The sequence below is a fragment of the Suncus etruscus genome, chromosome 17, assembly GCF_024139225.1.
Source record: "Suncus etruscus isolate mSunEtr1 chromosome 17, mSunEtr1.pri.cur, whole genome shotgun sequence".
NCBI lineage: Eukaryota > Metazoa > Chordata > Mammalia > Eulipotyphla > Soricidae > Suncus > Suncus etruscus.
In genome coordinates this window covers 71,206,377-71,226,628 of record NC_064864.1, presented here as the reverse complement: position 1 = coordinate 71,226,628, position 20,252 = coordinate 71,206,377, and the positions used below count along the sequence as shown (strand labels likewise).

At 50.4% G+C, this 20,252-nt stretch overlaps 1 long non-coding RNA gene across 1 annotated transcript; it reads left to right on the top strand.

Moving 5' to 3' along the window:
- Positions 1 to 5,334: 5,334 nt before the first annotated feature.
- Positions 5,335 to 9,751, top strand: LOC126033622 (uncharacterized). The gene is made up of 3 exons (XR_007504473.1): positions 5,335 to 5,399; positions 9,208 to 9,297; positions 9,637 to 9,751. It is a non-coding gene; the product is annotated as an uncharacterized LOC126033622 (long non-coding RNA).
- The last annotated feature ends 10,501 nt before the right edge of the window (positions 9,752 to 20,252 follow it).

The following is a 20,252-nucleotide window of genomic DNA, read 5'->3' as shown; positions in this document are numbered from 1 at the left end:
AGAGTGAGAGGGCATGCCAGAGGCCAGAGAGAGACAGACTCAAGACAATGACCTGTCAATGTGGCCCAGGGGACCTCCCAGGCACCACTGGCTTCAGAACTTGGGTGTTGCAGCTGGGGGCTCTAGCTCTCTCATTCCTCTCTGCTGAGGTGCTCTGACATTTCCCAGCAGGGCCAAAGTCTGGTTTGCTGGCACGAAGGGGAAAATACAGGCATCTCGATAGGAGAGGGAAGTGTCTAGCATTTACAAATTTACTTACTCCTTCACTCATTCACTCACTCATTCACTTATTCATTCATTCATTCATTTACCCTTTCACTCATTCATTACTTCACTCACTTACTCACCCATTTTTTACTTACTAACTCACCCACTCATTCACTTATTTACTATCTCACTCATCCACTCACCCTTTTACTCATCGACTCACTAATTCACTCACTCATTAACTCACTGACTCATATAACTCACTCATTCACTCACTCAACTCACTCACTCACTCATTCATAGCAGGAAGTTCCACTGCCCCAGGAAAACCAGGTGGGGACACTATCATGAGCCCTGAACCCCCTCCTGCCGCCTCAAGTCCCCCCCACCCCCAGTCTCCAGCCAACTCTTGCAAGAGAGCGGCTGCCTCACTTCAATTAAGTTCGAATTAATTCTAGCTGGTTTCCTTTACAAAAACACCCAGCTTTTAATTGTTTCACCTAATTACTGGACTGCGACCCAGATTTCAGGCCCGACACAGGTGACGAGAAGGCTGTTTCCTTTGATCATTTCATTTCCTGTCTCTGGGGCTTCAGGAGCCTAAGTTTCCTCCTTTTCAGTCTCTGTATTTGTCTGTCTGACCTTCCAGTTTCAGGGGCAATGTGAGTCCTCTAAGTAAACAGGAGCCCATGAAATGCAGGTGTCTCACCTTTAGGATCAGATCTGACTGCAGGTAATTTGCCTCAAATCAAGCCACCGTGGCGTCTGATTAAAAGAGAAAAATCGGCACTTAGATTCGCAACGTTTGTATCTGCCCAAATTGTGCAGGGGCTTAAGGACAGGGACCTGGAATTCTCCGGACGCTAATTACTGCGTTCATTCCAGGCTCCAGATTTGCATGCAAATATCAGCCTGTATAAATTTGGCATTGAAAGCACCCCACGGCCGCAGCCTGCCAGATGGGTGTTGGATCACAGTGAAACTTAACAGTACCTGGGGGCCTTGGGGCCACACAGAGGCCCTGAGCAACAGGCGAGGATCCATCTTTCCCCTCGGAGATGACAACATGGACTTTCTGCATTGTTCGGGCCCGGAAATACTGAAAAGGTGGTTTGGAAAAACACTTTGGGCTGAGCGCCAGTTTCCCTGGCTGCCTGCAGCCTGTCTGCGGCTCTCAGAAACTAGGGCATCTTGAAATCGCGAGATTTGCTTTTCCTGGAGGTTGAAGAGGTTGGGTTAAGCTGGGAGGGTAATGGGGTATCCTGGGGGCTGAGGGGTTGGCATGAGGCAGGTGTGTGGAGGGGCTGCCTCATCCCCCCCCCCAATCAGGATCCCAGTCTTTGTTTCCTGAGGGGGATCAAAACACTTCCTTAGTTTGATCTTTTCTACACTGATGAAGAAAGCATAGGGGGAGGCGGAGGGATGTGAAATGAGGGCTCCTCAGGGGAGGGGCACTGAGGGGCATAGGGCAGGGAGCATGGTGGGAGTGGGATGGCATGTCCCCTCTCTATGGCTCTGAGTGTGCAGGAACGAAGCTCAGCTGTGTTTCCAGCCTGAACACCTGAGATGGGGGGAGGTCTCCCCCAAGAAGAAGAAGAAGGTCCTCTCACACCCTACCCAAGGCAAGAGGTGAGTGGGTGGAGGGATGGTGGTGACGGGCAGAATGAGTGGGTTGGATGGTGATATAGAGTGGATGGGAGATGGGTGGGTGCTAGATGGCGGGGTGGTGGTGAAGAGCCACTGGGTGGTGGATAAAGGTGTGTGTGTGGGTGGAATGACCAGGTCTTCATGGTGCCCTTGGGGAGCCCAGTACAGGGGACACTTGAGTCCCCATCTGTAAGATGACACCTAGATATTAACTGAAAAAAATATTCCTATCTTCCTCTTTCCCCTAAACCTCTTCTTTTGATATGTAAAGGACCACCTGAATTTTACTCCTTCCTGAATGAATTTTGTATTGGGTTTAAAAGAAGAGAGGTCAGTTCCGGCTTGGGGTACTTGGAGAGAAGACAAGACGAAAAGATGTGGACTCCATGATTTTTTCCTGACTGGCTTGGTTTATTAATTCTTTACTGCTACCATGTTGCTTCAGACCCATCTGCCTGAGGGTAGAAATAGGGTGTGTGGAGTGATCTCACAATTTGTGGGGTTTTATTTTTACAACTGGTGCAGGTAACTCACCATCATTGGGGCCTTCTTGGGGCCCCTGGGTCCTGGATTGCTGTTCAAATGCCAGTTGTAAAATAAAATCCATAAATTGTGAGATCATCCCACACATTGTATCTCCAAACCCAGGCAGATGGTCTGAAGCAGGTAGGGTTAGAGACCAATCCAAAGGATGCTTCAATCCAAAGGTGCTTCAACCAGTCATTGCCAAACATCAATGAAAAAAGTTATACTACATAGGGTGAAGACTGGTTATACCAACACCCATCCTGCCCTGTGTCAGGGGTTTCAAGACTCTGGTCCATGAATCTGCTCCCTTTTCTCCTGTGAGGGAGAAGGATGGGTAAGGACACTCCTTTGGTCACTGAGCAGATCTGCCCAATGAAGGGCGTGTGGGCCCTTTGAGTCTGCCCTTGAACATTCCCTCACCTTGATTGTGTAAATACAACAGTTCTATTTCCCCTCAAGTCTTGGGCACATCAATAAACTGTCCAAATACTTGTTGTGCATTTTCCTATATTGTTGTTGCTAAAGAAATTTGGAATAAGGCTCGATAGACCCTCACCAGGTATCAAGGCCCCCTGCATGTCACAGGACACTGTCCACTCATCCTCAAGCACACCAATTCTGGCCTTGTTCTTACTGCCCAGAATGTGTCTGTGCCCAGCTCTGCCCAATTCCAATTCACTCTCAGCGCCCCCCTGCAGTATTCTCTGACACCTCACCTTAAGTGCTCTGATGCCATCACAGAATCCAGAGCAACTGTTCCTCAGTTTCTAGAACTATTGAAGTCCAAGGCAAACTGTGCCCCATCATGGCCATGTGTTGTATATGTAAATATTTTAATAGGATTATTATGTTACTAACCCTACCCTAATCGGTGATTGTGCCTTACCCTAGGGTGTGACCTGGCATTCTGCTCCCACCCTAGGGTGGTACCTGACCCCACCATTGGGTGGTACCTGATTCTGGGGCATAAAAGCAAGGATCTGTGGAAGGCGAGGGGCTTTTTTCTTGTGGCCTATTCTTAGGCCTTTTGGCTTCAGCCTCTTCATGGAATAAAGAGCTGTTTTCTTTGGAAGCCTGACTGCCTGTTGGCTTTCTTCCCACCGCATTCACCTCAGAACCGCCGGCTGAACAGGGTAACAGACGCGTGGTCCGAGCTGGAGGAGAAAGGCCTCATCCTCCATTCCTCCATCAGTTAACCTCTTCAGGGGCTGACTTGCAACAGCCATGCTCTGCTCTGTCCCCCACCCAGCTGGTAACTTCTGGGCAAAGACATTGGTCCTTCAGGGTGAGAGGAACCACAGGCCAAGGTATCATGTAGGTCTTAGAACCAGGTAGATAATGCCTCACATGGGTCCTGGCACCAGAGATGCTCACTGAGTATCTGAAGGCACATGGTCAAGATCTGCAGTGGCTCCCACTAACCTTAAAGCTGTGACACGGTTTTCTTGAAGAGTCCGACTGCAGCCCCTTCCCAGAGCCATCTTCTGACTGGGGGGGGGGGGCAGTAGATCACCAAGAGGATTCAAGGTGCCACCCACAGGACCAGAGACTGTCTCCAGATATCCATGTGGATCCAAACACACAGGCAGTCATGACTGAGACGTGCCTATGGGTGAGATCTGGGTTTCCTGCTGAAACTATGAGGGAAATTTGTCAATACCCACAGGGTTCTGCTTCAGAGGGTTTAATCCTGGGCTGTGGCCTAAGGATCTGGGTCATAGCCTGGTGTTGTGTATATAACTATTTTTGGGATTATTATGTTACTGACCCTACCCTGATCTGGTGATTGTGCCCTACCCTAGGGTATGACCTGGTATTCTGCCCCCACCCTAGGGTGGTACCTGATTCTGCTTCCACCATTGGGTGGTGGTATCTGATCCCACCATTGGGTGGTGCCTGATTCTGGGGGATAAAAACAAGGGTCTGTGGAAGGCGAGGGGCGGTTGGCTGGAACTGAGGCTGAGACCTTGGACTTCAGTCTTGTTCACCAAATAAAACTAATATTTCCACAAGTCTGACTGTCTGCGAGCTATTTACCCACTGTTTCACCTCAGAACCATCGGCTGGACAGGGTGGCAGACGCGTGCTCCGAGCTGGAGGGGAAAGACCTCATCCTCCATCCCTCCATCAGTCAACCTCTTCAGGGGCTGACTTGCAACAGCCTGGGACCTTCACGGCTTCAAGGCTTACAGCCTTGACCCCTGAATTCTCCTACATGGTCCCATCCAGACATTTGAACCTGGGCTGTGCCTACTGAGGGTCACACTCTGCCTTCCTGCCCCTTTTGCATCGGTGAGCCTACATCCCCTTTCCTGCCATATTAACAGAAATAAATGATCTCACCTGCCTGTCTTTTTGGTCCTTCTTCAGGACAAGCCAATTTCAGGATTCTGCACTTGTCTGTTGGATATTTATTTCACTCTTATTGATTCCTTAATCTTCTTTGCATAGGTTGGATCATTTATACCCTCTTCCCTGTCTACCTGGTGTCTGCACGAAGGAGGCTCTACTGTCCCAGAGGCATTCAAACCACCTTCCAGGATATTCTCGTGTGTTGAAAGCCAACAATAAACAGTTTGACATATTTAAATATTGTACAGACACCATGAGAATTTAATTAGATGAGTGGCACGAAGAGTATCTCCAAATGCTGTTTGTCCCCACCAGTGGCCCCAACAGCATGTCCAAGAGCCCAGGCCCCACTGGCCTGTAGAACTGCATGACCCCACCCAGGAAAGTGGGGCCCAGAGACCAGCTCCCTGGTGCCCATGAGATCTCCCATGAAAGCTCTTGTGAATCAGGCAGCTCTGGGGTTCTGGGGACCATGAGCACCTCTCCCAGCGGATGCCAGCTGAGGCCCCACAAGCCTTCTGCAGAGTCACTTCCAGGTGACCATCAGGAGGGCCCGGCTGCACCTTTGTTGGTGCTGTCCAAGTGGAGGAAGATGGAGACCTGGCCGTGACCTGGCTCTCATCGGGTTCTTGTCTCTACTGCAGTGTGGGAGTCTTTCAGTGAGTGTATGTCCCGGAAAAACCTCCAGACTGGGTTCTATGCACCATGTGGCCTGTAGTCAGACTGAGGCATTAGGGGTTTCCCACATTCCATAGAAAAGAGACCATTAAGGAACCCCAACACCAGCCTTCAGAACTGTCCACTGGAACTGCCCAAACATTAGGGCCTCACCTTTCTGTGCTCTGCCATTTCTGCAGGGCCTGCTCTGGAAGCTCCCCATAATAGGCTCAGTTTGGCTTCTCTTGGGGCCTCACTGTGTTCATTCTTTTGCACCTATGGGCACATGGGCATGGCTGCCTCAGATCACGCACTGGGGTTTCTGCAGCTGGCACGGGCCTGGAGCACAATGTGTCTGCCTGCTTCTCATCACAGCAACCAGATGCCTCATCACCATTCTATCAGAACCCTAGGAGGGTGTGGGCATCAGGCAGTGCCCCAGGACAGTCTGCCCTGTGTGGCCTCTTCTAGTCAGAGGGAAGAGAGTGTCAGCTATGTCCCTGCCCCTCCAGCCCACGTCCTGAGCCTGCTGCCCACCCTCAGAAGTCATGTGCGTCTCAGCTTCTCACTCTGACATGACTCCTACGCCACTCAGTCAGGCTTTCAGAAGCTTCCACTGAGCCTCTCCAAGGGGCCTGATGACAGAGTTTTGTCATAGTGTATTTGATAGCAGCAAAATAGTGGTTGGGAAAACCCCTGATTGGTCCATGGTCCCAGGAAGTGGAGTTGGTGGAGCTTCTGGGAAAACACCTGAATAGCAGAAAGACTCCAGAGAAGTGAAGATGGCGCTGCCATCACTGTGAAGCTGACAGGCAGCTGATGAGCATCCTCATGGATGTCATTACACCCATCAGGGGCCAGCTCTCTGTGTGTCTGTGTATGTGTGTGTGTAACTATGTACATGTGTCTATGTGTATGAGCATATGACCGAGTGTGTGCAATTACAGTTTAAGTTTATACCCGTGCCTGTCTGTGTGAGTGTATGTGTAAGTATCTGTGTGTATATGTTGTGTGTGACTGTGTGAGCTTCTGCCTGTGTGTGTCTGTTATGTGAGTAGAGATCTATGTGTGTCTGTGTGAGTGTGTGTCTACCAGTGTGTTGGCTATGTGTGCGCCTCTGTTACTGTGTGTGCTGTGATTATGTGTTTTTGTGTGTCTATGTATCTGAGTGTGTGTGTGAGTTTGTGATTGTGTGTGACTCTGTGTGTCTGTGATTATATGTGTTTGTGTGTGACTTTGCATGCGTCTATGTATCTGAGTATGTCTGTGTGAATGTGTCCATGGGCATGTGTGTGAGCATGGTTTTGTGTGGAACAGTAACATCCCCAGAGCCTCTTCTATCCTGTGAGCTCTGGAGTACTGTGACACTTTTCTGATGCTCTGATGTTGCACCCTGACTTTGATGCCACACTCGTGTGCTCATGTGCCCCCAGAGGGCAGGAAGGTGTTTCAGGCACCAAAGTCAGGGGGACAGTGGGGCTGCCACAGGGCAGAGCCATGAGCAACAGGTAATGGGCTCACGAGGTGCTGACTGGATCTGAGAGTCCAAACCAGAAGAGGCCATGCCACGTTCATCCTGGAAAGAGGCAGAAGGAGAATGAAGCACATTTGTCATGCCCAGAGTTGGTGATGGCATGCAGTAGTACAGCTTGTGACAACTTGTCCTGGAGGTAAAATGTCCTCACTGCTCAGCTGAGGGGCACCCCTTTCTCGCTGGTGACTCATGCTGCAGGACCTAGACAGCTATGCGAGCCATGGCTGCGAGCACTGGAGAGGAATCCAGCAAGATATAATCTCTGCCTTTTTATTTGAATTGTGCTTTACAGATACGCCCAGTTCCCTTCTCGTGTGGCTGACATGACACCCTCATGCCACCTACACACCCCCTTTCCCCAAAACACAGGCACAGCAGGTAGGGCTCACTGAGCTCCCCGTCTCATGAGCAATTGCAATGATTCTCAGTCTTCTAGGAAACCAACGGGTTCCACAGTGGATCCCAAGTTGAATTCATTTCCCAGCATCATGTTTGGAACAACTTGTTCAAACATGAATACTCTGAGCTCATTCGTAGCGGAGTCGATGGTAAGAACAAAGGGGAGTTACTACTGGAGAGAAGATTTTCCTTGAAGGAGGAATTGAAAAGAATAATTATGTAGTTATGGGTGCTGAGTCTCTTTGGCCCAAACGTCTCTGTCTTGAGGACAAAAGTGCTTACACGCCACCATGGCTCATGGCTCGAGCCCACAGGTAGCAACGTTCATTTGTGCTGCAGGAAGGAGGCCCGTCCCATGCTCAAATAACTCTGGAGAGAGGCACAGGGGTTTGTGCTGTGTAAATATTGTGTTTGCTTCTGACAGGATTGCCACCGGTTCAATAGGTGGCCCATGGGGCTTGCTGAGGGGTTCAGACAATCCTGATCAATGACACTATGGGGGGGGTGTCTGGTTCCAGCTCTGTCTGGGCGGGCAAAGTCCTCAGGACGCCCCCTCCTCCCATAAGGCACCCAACGGTTGGTCTGTGTTTATTTGTGAGCTGATGCTGAGCACAGATGAGTGAGTTCTCCAGAGAAATCCTCCAATTTTTGATAAAGTCAAAATAGAAGTCAAAGGGGAATTCTGAAGCTGATAGCACTTGGAGTTGTTTTTGCTAATGTGATGTTATATTTTAAAAATGATGAAAATTGGCCTTTTTCCCAGAAAGCAAGGCTGAGATAAACTGGTTGATCCAGGGAGGGGGAAAGAGAGTGAGTGAGTGAGTGAGTGAGAGAGAGAGAGAGAAGGAGAGAGAGAGAGAATGGTTTAAGCACCTACCCCCCTCATGCTTGTCTGTTTATTAGTCTCTCACTCTCCATCCCTTTCTCTGTCTCTCTCTCTCTTTGTGTGTGTGTCTCTCTTTCCCCTTCTCACAAAATCCCTGCAGTTCAATTTAACAGGGTTTTTCGTCACAGCTAAAGCTGAGGTTGGAATTTACAAGCGGTAGCAGCTCCCCCAAATGCTCGCAAAGTCCCGCACTTGCTGGGTTGTTCTCCACACCTCCAGGGGAGGTGTGTGTATGTGTGTGTGTGTGTGTGTGTGTGTGTGTGTGTGCATGTGCATTATGTATGCATGTTCTCCAGGATATCCCCAATGCAAAAAAGCTGCTTTCAGTTGGTTTTGAGTTTGGGGCCATACTTGGCAGTGCTCGGGGATCACTCCCTGGTGAGGTGCAGATTCTGGCTTTGATTCCAGTTCTGAGAAGGTGGTTCTGTTCCTCCCAGGGTCCCTCATAGCTGACAGGCTGGCATGGGTGCTCCCAGGGCCCAAATAAGTAGTCACATTTGGGCAGGCCCAGCTGCTGGGCTCCTTCGGAATGAAGCGCACCTCACTGCCTCCACCCTGTGCCTGTCATCACTGTCCTCTGTGCTGAGAATGGGCATGGGGGGACAGAGCCAGCTCATGGCACCTCCTGGCATAGTGCCTGTGAGTGCAGGAACATCTGTACAAACAGCCATAGTGCCACGGCCATTGGGCTGCTCTCCCGAGTGCTAATGGATAGTCTTAGAACTTGAACAAGGAATCTAGTGGACTTGTTCATGGAGCATCTACCTGCGAGGCATCTACCATGGGATGTCTAGAGCCCTACTTGGCAGACAAGCCATGGAGGGACCAGGTAGACCCTCTGCTCAAGCCCCCTCTTTCCAGCACTTTTAGGTGCTGTGAGCATGCATCCGGCAGGAGCTCAGGGAAGAAATAGGGTCTGAAGCCATGTTTGAATGTTGTCTTCAAGTTTACAAGCTCCATTGTCAGACGAAATGGTAAATATTTAATTTCTACATAGAGGTCGTCTCTTGGCTCTCCCAGGACATTAATCACTCTCAGTTTGGGCCCATGGAATTGTTCGGGACTGCCCAGCTCTTGCTCCTGATGGGTAAGTGTGGACAACTGACTCAAGCCCAGTGCCAGCCTGTGGGCACACCTGGGCATCCAGGGTGAGCAGGCCCTCTTTCAGGAGCCAGGCAGAGCCTGGGTAGTGCCCGATGCAGGAGGGAGACCTGCCAAGCTCATGATGACCGGGCCTTAAGCAGCCCCTTAAAGTTCTCATTTGAGTTGTCCTGGAAGGAATGTCTTAGGTAGCCTCTGTACCCCAAATATACAAGCAGCAGTTAGGATGGAAACCCCTCTCCTGCTCTAGAAGGGAGGCACTTAGGTCCTGTGTAGAGAAACAAGAGTCGCCAGATGTGCTCAACTTTTGCTATCTCCTTCCCAGCTAGAACAGTGCAGCTGAACGCAGCCCTCAGAGGCCCAACACAGCACTTGTCACTTGGGAGAGTTTGCTGAGAGATTTGATTTAAGAATCAAACATCATCACATTCACTCCCAAAGCATCCCAAAGCATGTAAATCTCTCCTGTCGATATCTGGTTTTCTGGTGGGCACTTCTCCGTGAGATGCCCCATTTTTATTCTGCTTACCACTAGGCAGGTCTTAAAAGTGGTTTGTGAAAGCAGCATTCCCACATGATCTCTGAGCCGATGCGTTTTCTAGCGTTAACAACGAGCGAGGCATCCTGTTTCCATACCAGTGACAAATGTGCCAGGAGGTGACTCTGATACACCTTTTGATTACCGCCGCTGCCTTGTTGTCTCTACTCAAAATAAAAGAAAAATCACAGGGCCCTTAAAATCCTAGCTGGCAGCGGGTCATTACTGGGAAATGCCTGTCCCCGATGCTCCGCTTTGTACCATCCATCCCACGGCAGATTAGAGGCGGGCATCCGGCGGTGGGTGGCAAACATGCGGGTAATGGCATTCAGCAAACCTCACGCTAAAAGGGGCCCCATGTCCCTCTTTGTTTGATGGCGGGGCTTCCTTGTCAGATGAAAGGGACTCCGAGAACCTGCCAAAACAACAGCACAAATAAACGCACACCCCCGGGCCACTTGATGTCGAATTACAGAGCTGGCTCCCAAATCGGCTGCCTGGGAGGAAACAGGGTCCCTCTTCCACTCCTGGCTGCTGAGAGGGGCTGACTGGGAGCAGAAAGGGGCCCCTGGGTGGCCCATAAATCCCAGGATGTCTGTCTCCCTGGTGAGCTGGGCTGAGTTCTGCAAACAGAGATTGAGCATTCATGGGTTTTCTTCAAAAAGTTCCCTGATGCTCTCAGGTGACAGCTTGGTGGCTATGGGCAAGCATGAGGACAAGAGGGCAGGATGATGTCAGCGGCTTCTCTGGGTAAGACAGGCCGCAGTCTGCCTGATGTCCTCCTCACCAGCCTGCTCTGCCTGCAGCACCCTCATATGTTTGGGGTTTGGAGGGCAGTACTCCCTGGCTGGCTCCTTGTTTGTTTGCTTGTGTTTCTGTGGATGCACAAAAACAGTCCAAGGGATGTGCCTGTGCCTGTTTGTGATAGCAAGTCCCCTAGGACTGGCCATATTCTTGCCAGAAGTGCCCAGAAAAGGAGAGAAGCATTTACTTCTGAAATTGAGGTGGAAGTCTTTGAAGCATCTTCAGTTGCATCACAATGCACAGCATAAGCCTCCTCTCTATGCTCCAGGGCATACCTATTGGCCACCATCTTGGGTGTGGAAAGCAAGACTGGGTGATATTTGGAGGTCTTGAGTGGGAAGGGAGATATGGGGGATGTTTGGTCATCACAGGCCTGGTGTCAAGACAATGCTGCTGTGGACAGGTGTGTGGGCCCATTGCCCAGAGCAGACTGTCCTTCCCGGTACCTGCCCAAGCCCTGGACTCCCGCAACTTGCAAGTGCAGACAGACAGAGTTGTGTGTCCAACATATGGGGTGGCCAGACTGACCGGAGGGACCCCCAGACTACTCATTGTACATGAACATGGGGTTGGAAAGAAACCGCAGGGTTTAAACCCAGCTGCTTTGTCCGCTGCCTAAACTGGCCTCCCAGTTGCAGATTTAGAGCAAGCACAGGACCACATCTGTGCTGACTGAATAGGGTGTCAGGATCAGCCAGGTCCTCACCTTTTCACAGGGGCCGGGCTTCTCAGAACCTCGAGTTTACCTTGAGCATCTGTCCAGCAGTATCTGTGGATGTGAGCACTTCCTCCCTGTCAGCCTATCTCCAATTCCAGTAGAGAAGTTCACGTCCCGTGACAGCTCTGATTTAGCAAACAGACTTCTCCGAGAGAACAAATGCAGTTCTTTGCAAGAAGGGCATAACTAGTAAATTTTTTCCTGTTGCCAATATTGATGATTAAAACACCCTCATTTGCATTGTCTGGGCTAATTGTGGGGTGATTTATTTCTCCACAATGTTTACATGAAAGGGGAAGTGACAATCGAGTCTATTTCCAGGGCAGTTATTAGAAACAGAGAAAATGGAAATATCGTGACAAAAGCAAATAAACATGTTTGCGGGTTGCCTTCGAGCGGGGGTGTGTGATAGCCCGCCTTGCAGGTGGAGATGGCCTGTTTTTAAATTACATTTCACCCAGCACGCCCAATAAATCCTCGCCTTCTCCTTTTTTTCCCTGATAGTGACTCGCAGGCGCATTATTCGGTGTGACCTCATTCCTGCTAATCACCCTCCCAGTTTTAATAGCTGCCACAATGAGTGAAACAGTTAATGTAGTATTTCTTGCCCAAAGAGTGCCTGTCAGGCTATTGATGAGAAATTAAAATTAATAAAGAAGCTGTGTGTGGAGTTGGAGTGAGGGCGGCCGGCAGGGTCACGTGACATGCACCGGTTGTGACAGAACCAACGTAGCTGTGTCCAGAGTGTTGCATTGTCCACAAAACCCTGCTCGAGCCAGGCTGTGCTACTGGATGCTGGGTTGCAGGTTCCTTCTCAGTGCCTTAGCTGCACTGCACTCTTCTTCACCCACAAAATTGCCTGGGCCACTCCTGGCACCCAGAACCCACCAGGACAAGCTAGATGGAAGAAACACCCATTGCTATGGCCATACTGCAGGGAGGACCATGCTTGGGGCCTGCCCCTTCCGCAATGCTCACTGGGTTTATGTTTTAGAAGCTTTCTCTCCTGCCTCAACAGAACACGTCTACTAATCCCGGAGTGTTTTGCTTGCCTGCAGCTTGAAGCGATGGAAGCAAAATGCAGACTAGGACCACAGTTTAGGGATAGCACATTGTGGGGCACTTGCCTTGCATGTGGCTAACCCAGGCTTTATTCGTTACACCCAATATGGTCCCATGAGCACTTCCAGGTTCCTGAGCACAGAGCCAGGAGTCAGCCCAGAGCACAGAGCCAGGCTTGAGGCCTGAGCACAGAACTGGGAGTAAGTCCAGAACACAGAGCTGGGAATGAGGCCTGAATACAGAGCCAGTGTGAGCCCTGAGCATAGAGTTAGGAATGAATCCTGAGCACAGAGCAAGAGGTGAGCCCTAAGCACAGAGCTAGGAGTAATCCTTGAGAACAATGCCAGGAGTGAGCATTGAACCCAAAGCGGGGAGGAAGGTTCAAAATGGGCACTGCCCTACCCAGGACCAGCCCGGCTGCAGCCTGACGTCAGTGCCTGCCCATGAGCCCCAGAAAGCATGAGCCAGGACGGCAGGAAACAGAAAGGTCAGACTTCAGGTGGCTGTTCTTTGGCCTAGTTCTAAGTCTTTGTTGCCAAGGTCCAAGTTGCGGTGTGGATTCGAGGAGAAAATCACATGGGCCCTTTTCCACTGCTCATACGCTTGAGGCTTGGCCCTGAGTCTTGCCCGATGCCAAGGTGCCCCCGTGTGGAACTGACGGGTGACCACTTAACAGGTGCGCCAAATCCTGGCAAGGGCTCTTCTCCCCCGAGTGTAGAGCTGTTTGAACAGGGCCCAGGCTGGCACCTTGACTAATTGCGAGTGGAGCTCCTGCTTCATTCCTGGGGTTGACATATCGCAGGGCAGATTGTTCTGACTCTGAGTAGCGAAATAAAAATACAGAAAATGAGGAATTAATTCAATTAAACATTTTCCCACCCACATTTTACCTTTCCCCACTGCTCTGGGGAATAATTTATGAAATGTATATCACCAGAAGACTTATTTTTGCCATTATTTTTAACTTAATGAGTATACCTTGCACATCAGAGGGAAGGAACAAAGGTTAAATTTTACATTAGCAGCGCGGTGCAACACGATATGCAAATCTCGGTATGCAAATCTCAAGCCCCTGGAAGATGAATGTGTTATATTTTTAACCAGTTAACTATGACTGTGAAGTATTGTGCGAGATATTCAGTGGTTCCATTTTTATATCTTTCTTGTAAATAATGCATAAAGTATGTAGATGGTGTCAAAAGATGATTAAGCTATTAGCTTTATAGTTTTCATAGTTAAGAATGTGTTCAGCATGGAACCCTTAATAACTCATTTCTAAAGGCAGCCACCATTATGAAATATTTCTTGTTCAAGTGAACGTTATCATGTGACATAATGATTTTGCTTAAAACCAAGTTAAATGAGGAGTAAAATTAAACAATATTGCATGAATTGTGTTTGACTAATTTAGTGTCACATTATATTAGCCAAGCTTTCAGAATATGTGTTAATGACAAATAGAGTGACCCCAAGTCTCTCCCCGTGTCTCTGCAGCCACCCTCAAGTCATTAGCTCTTAAGAGGTTCATTTTTGTTCCAGTTTTTTGTACCCAGTGGCCTTCCCTGATGATGATGCCCACAAGAGTTGGCACACTCAGAAATGCATTTTTACAGACATGGTGGGGGCTTGATTTCAGCAACCAGTGATTTTTTAAAAAGGAAAAGCAAATCGCAGGAAAACTTGAGGCTGCCCGGGGTGAAGCAAACTTTCTGAGTTCTCTACCTCCATGAGATGCTCAGGAGCAGCCACAGGTGATAGACAGCAGAAGTAAGCTGTCAGCCAAACTGGAGGGGACACAGTGAACCCTCACAGACCCTCCCCACAATGCTGGGAGGCCGGACTCTCTTCACCTGCTCCAGGAGATCTGAGAGTGGCAAGGGTGGTGGTGAAACAGAAGTAAATCCAGAGCACAGAACCAAAAATAAGCCCTGAGAAGTGAGGCAAGAGTGAGGACAGAGCACAGATGGAGTCATGAACACAGAGCAAGAACTGAGCTCCAAGCACAGATCTGGGAATGATCTTGAGCACAGCAACAGGAGTGAGCCCGAAGCAGAGCCAGGGGTAAGCCCCGTGCACAGAACCAGAAGTGAGCCCTAAACACACATCCAGGAGTGTGCCCTAAGCACAAAGTCAGAAGTGAGCACTGAGTGCAGAGCCAGGAGTGGTCCCTGAGCACAAGAGCCAGGAGTAAGCCTTGAGCTTAGTGAGTGTGCCCCATAACCTGTAATTCAAAACAAACCAGACAAAAACACGCAGAATAAACACCTTGTACAATGGTCATGGATTGGTTGGTCTACACAGCGGGACCATAGTTATGAACCAGCTTGTTCTCAGACACAGCCTCCCTGCATGGCACCACTGCCTGCATTAATAGTCCAACCCCGTGCCTGTGTGCGCTGGTGTGTGCACAGAAAGAGGATTCCAGAATTTCCTAAAAGGTCACCTACATTATTATCTTTTGAACCTGTTCTTAGATTTGGAAAAACTCTGTCTTGTGATTTTATAATTGGGAAGAAAATCCAAGCCAATTGAGCTGTTTTGCTAAAGCCTGGGAATGCGAGGGGCTGAATCTCTGAGTTCCTGGGTCTCTGGGGTCCCTGGGGTCTCTGGGAAGCTCAGAGAGCAACCCCTCTGCTCCCACACAGTTTTATCCTTTGGCCTCTGGCCTCTGAGTCAGACTGGGTACTGGGGTGCAGGGCACGGGGCAGGGCTCCTCACTTGTGGCCTATAGGGATGAGTTCCAGTCTGTGCCCTCACTGCAAGGGTGACCCTTCATCTCCCCAAATCTGCCTTACCTGGGAGTACCCTGCCAGGTTCTGTCCAAGTGAACCTGGTATTTTCCCCTTACCTTCCCCTTTGTTGTCATAGTACTCACAGTACTCTGTAGTGGTGCTCTGAGAAGATGCTCCCAATGCTGTATGGTGGTGTCCTGAGCTTTTGTCCTGGTGGTGGGCAGTACCAAGGATCAAAGTCATTGGCCTCACCCCTGAAGACTATGGCTTCCCCCTGAGTCATGCTCTGGGTCCAGGTGAGCACCTTCAACCAGAAAGGCCAAGTGTCTCCCTGAAAATGAGACCCAGTAAAGTCAGAGTGAAAACTTCATCCTGAGCCCTTGGAGGGAAGAAGTAAACTGTCCTCTGGACCTGTGTCCACATGTGTGTGACCATGTGTATGTCAATGCATGTGTGTCCCTGAGTGTGTCCGTGTGTGTCTGTTACGTGTTTGTGAGTGTCTGTGTATATGCAAAAGCACATGTAAGGGCCCTGCAGAACTGCTTGGGGGTTGTGCCAGTGACCCAGGGACATATCTCCTGTGCCGGGTCACTGCCCTTGGGATGTGCCCATGAACCTGCCCAGCTGTGTCCATCCCCATGCAGCTGCCTGTGAGGGGTGAAGGAGGGGCTGTGCATCTCATCTCACCTCCTCTGCATCTGCCCATGGCTCCTCCATGCATTGCCCTGGGAGTCCAATCAGGAGAGCTGTCATGACCTCATAGCCAGGCCGTTGTCCATGCTGGTCTTGACTATCTCATGAACCCGCCATAGGACAGGCCAGAACTGCTTCTTTTCTGCCTCAGTGCTCTGGAGGTTCCTGTTTCCGGATCCCATGAGGAAGGGGAGTGGGGGACCTCGGCTGTCCTGGACATCTGCTGACCTCGAGTACTTGTGGGCTCTCTGACTGAGCAACACGAGATCTTTGGGGTTTCTCTGTTCTGTGCCTAAGATTCTGAGGTCCCATAATCTTTGCTGCAGGATGCCACAGACCCAGGAAGGATCCAGGGACATGGGGCATTGGGGCGGTCCTTCCCACTGTTTCCAGGGGCCCTTCCCTGCCAGATCTGAGAAGGCAGCCATCAGGGTCCTTTATCTACAAAACACCTGATATTTATTTACTCTGTCTTCATTAAAGCAACACAATCCTCTCTTGGTTATACTTGGACATTTTCTAGGAAGGCCTCAAACTTTCAGATGAACGATGTATGTTGTTGAAATGTGCAGAAGGCCAGGGCCGCCTCTGCCATGTGAGGTGGGTGCATCCAGCTGCTCTCAGTGGGGCCTCATTTTCCCCCCACTGGAGCCCCCAGGTGCATCTGGAGATGGCCCTGAGGTGCAGGAGCGCTCACATGCCTCTGGGAATGAAGTCAGGCCTGGTGGACTCTGATCCATAGTTTTTCTTGGGACTTAACCAGACTCGTATGCAAAGTCCAAGAATCAGGCAGGGAAACCTGAAGTCTAGGGTGGGGAACTGGTTCAGTATTGTGGCCTGCCTTCAGAATGGGGTCACTGAAATATTGTGACCAGAGTATTGTGCGGGCCATCAGGGAACACAGTTGAGCACCTTCTGTAACAGCATCTGTCCCAATGGGGACACGGGCCTGGGCACACTGGGAACCGGCACTTACAGGCACCATCAAGGAACAAGTGTGCAGATGTCCTTCAGACAGACACATAAAGATTGTTATCTAAGAAATGTTCATGTTATTCTCTAAGTGAAAATGCAGCAGGTCACACGGCATGGGAGGAACAGTCCCATTTGCCGCAGTTGGTGCATGAACCCGGAATGATGAAAGAACCCACCCTCCCAGTTCCCACCCATTCTCACCCCTTCCCTTCCTAGGTGCGTGCTGTAGTGCTTCTGCAGCCTAGAGTTGAGGGATCCTTGGAGTGAAGGCAGCCTGGGTCTGGCCTCACCTGAAGACAGAGAAGGGCTGACAGAGCCCAGCTGATTCCTTCCTGCAACTCCACAATGCGTTCCTGGGGTTCCCTGACTGTGGCCTGAAAATGCAGAGGAGGCCACACCGGGGTGGGTTTGTTGCACCTAGATTCCACCCACCTAGGGCTAGGGTTTTGCCCCACTAGTGCCAGACAGAATCTTCACCATTGCCTGTGTTTACTGAACAGATTTCTCACACTCACGAACCCGCTTCTCCTGGAAGAAAAGGGAATAAAACAGGGATGCACACAGATATCTAAGACACCTGAGAGGGGCTGCCTAGGCCAAGGCTGCCTACCATCTCTCCTCTCCCCTTTCTACTGCATTATCCTAAGATGGTGTGGGGCCACATCTGTCTCCCCAGAGCAGAGAGCAGGGAGCTGGTCTCTAAGACTCACTTCTTCTACCTGTTGTCACAGTTAGAACTTGGAAGTGTGTCCAGGCCAGAGGCCTCCAGGAGGCACATTAAGGGCTCCTGGGATCCCTGTTGGACCCTTTTAGGGGTGTTTGAAGCTTGCAAAATTGACCTAGCACTTGCTAAAACAGATTCCAGGCACTGAAGCCCGATTTGGCTTCATCCCACATGCTGCTCTAAGCATGTGGTGAGATTTTGAGGATCCATGAGAGAGAGAGAACCCCCCACCAACTGAGGCTGATAAGGTGGGCACTGGGCTGTTAGCACTGAACATATGCTCTCCTCTGGACATCATGGATCAATTCTTCCTTCTTTTCCTTGGGGCCTCCCCAGTGGTGTGTTGGCCTAGAGCAGGGGTCTTCAAACTATGGCCCACGGGCCACATGCGGCCCGAAGAGGAGTCTGATCTGGCCCGCCAGCAGTGAGCGCTGTTTGGTTGCCAAGATACCTGCCAGCATATACACTCAGTGTATATCCAAATATCAGGAACCATGCACTGAAAATGGTAACCATCTTTGGTAGCACTTATGCCTGTGAACAGACTTTTTCAAGAATGAAACATCTGAAATCTCCAACCAGATCAAGATTAACTGATGCCCACTTGCATCACTTGTTACGGCTGGCAGTGACAAATATGGAACCAGACATTGACCATCTCTTTAGCCAAAAGCAGGCCCACAGTTCCCATTGAAATACTGGTGCAGATCTGTTTATTTATAAATGGTTTTCATTTTATTTATAGAAGATATGTGCAGTGTGAGTAGGAATTAGTAGCTCATATAGTCCAGCCCTCCAGCTCTCTAAGGGACCGTAATCCGGCCCCCACTTTAAAAAGTTTGAAGACCCCTGGCCTAGAGGGTCTGCCTGACCTTCCAATCCACCAGGGATGAGCTGGTTCCCTCCTACTCTAGGCCAGTGAGATACCTTAGTGAGAAGCTTTAAAGATCATAAAGGGTTACAATGAAACAGGGACATGGGGCCACGGGACTCTGGGACATAGGGACACGGGGACAAGGGGCCACAGGACCACGAAGCCCCAGGAATCACTTATTGATTATTCAGACCTTGCCTGCCCCCCGCATATTCCTGACCTCCTGGGAGAGAGGACCATGGCCCTGGACCCTCAGTGGGATCTAGGAATCTGCATCAAAGCATCCAGTGGAGACACAGGGTGGGTCCTTTCTGCTCCCCACAGATGATTCCTCACCAAGCTTACACGAGGACTGTGTGACCTGTTGCTTCTGACAGAATGGGCCAAGCCTGAGTGGGCGTGTGGTGTCCAGAAAGCAGCTGCTGAACCCACCCTCCACTCACCCAGGACCAGGCAGGGGGCTGAGAGGTCTGGGCCAGGTCTCCCCCTTTGCAGAAACATCTCCCAAACACCTGCTGCCAGTTTCCCGTGCCTCAGTTTCACCTCAAGGTGCTCACCCTGCCAGGACACTTCTGCTCTATTCCTGCTTCTCCTCCGATTGTACCGGCTCATGCAGACAAATTCCGTGCAGCTAATCGAGTCGGCTTAAGAGCAGAGATTGACTGTGTGAGCATTTTCCTCTCCACTGCAGAATGTAATTGCAGCATTAAGTCAAAACAAAAGCGTTGGCAGAGGGCATCTGTCAGCCTACTGGAGGCTGCCCGAGAGCACACGGAGGCACCTGGTGGGTCTTTATGAGCCTGGTGGAGTTTTTGAATGGTGGCAGGACTTTTGGGTGTCTTCAGGGAGACTCAAAAAACTCCACCTGCCTTGAGGAGACCTTGTGCAGGAGACCCATGTGCCTCTGTGGCCTAGAAGCAACTCTGTCCACTGTCTGTCATTGGCAGGACTTGAAGAGAAAAGAGTCTGTCCATAGTGTAAACTGGTATCCCAGTCCATCCCTAAGTCCCCTCAAGCTGCTCTACCTTTGCTATGGCCGTCTCTCATCACTCCTCACTCTGGAGTCCCGGGTCACAGGAATCCTCAAGCATGTCACAACATGTTGCCTGAACAGGAGCAGAAAGAGCTGCCATGGAGATGTGGCTTGTGGTTTCCCAGTGGTGTTTGCCCTAGGAAGGGGTTAGGCTGTTGTTGCAGCTCTGGGACACACAGATAGAAGTGAGGCTTGACTGGTAAGCCAGCACCTAAAGGACACAGATATTGACAGGGTGTTCTGCTTCTGGATATAGACATCCATGGAAGAGTTCTGAAAGGGACCATGGGGCTTGTGTGGGAAGAGAGCTGCATCTTCTGATGGCAGGTGCCACGTGTGGCTGGGAGGAAATGGGTATATAGAGGAAGAGATGGGTGAGCTTCCATTGCCCCTAATGCCACAGACATGAGGGCTTCATATGGGCCCTACATATGGTGTCCACGAGCAAAAGCACCAGTCCCCATTTGCTGACCCACCTCCAAGGCCACAAAACCACCCTCTTGCTACAGACCCATCTGCAGGGCGAGGTGAGTGAAGCTCTGTAGTGGAGAGGCTGGGCAGGCCACTTTCCCCCTGACTTGGGCCTGCCCCACCCCATGCTGGCCATGGAAGGAAGGACTCACCTCAGCAGAAGCAGCTCTTGGCTTTTAGGTTTTATTTCTGAGTTCTGGGGATTCCTGTGACTTGGGAAGACAGGGAAGGGTGTTCCACCGCACATGACAGTTTTTCACTGGCATGTCCACTGGACAGCACATAAACCGTTGATGATGGGAGTTGGTACCTGTGAG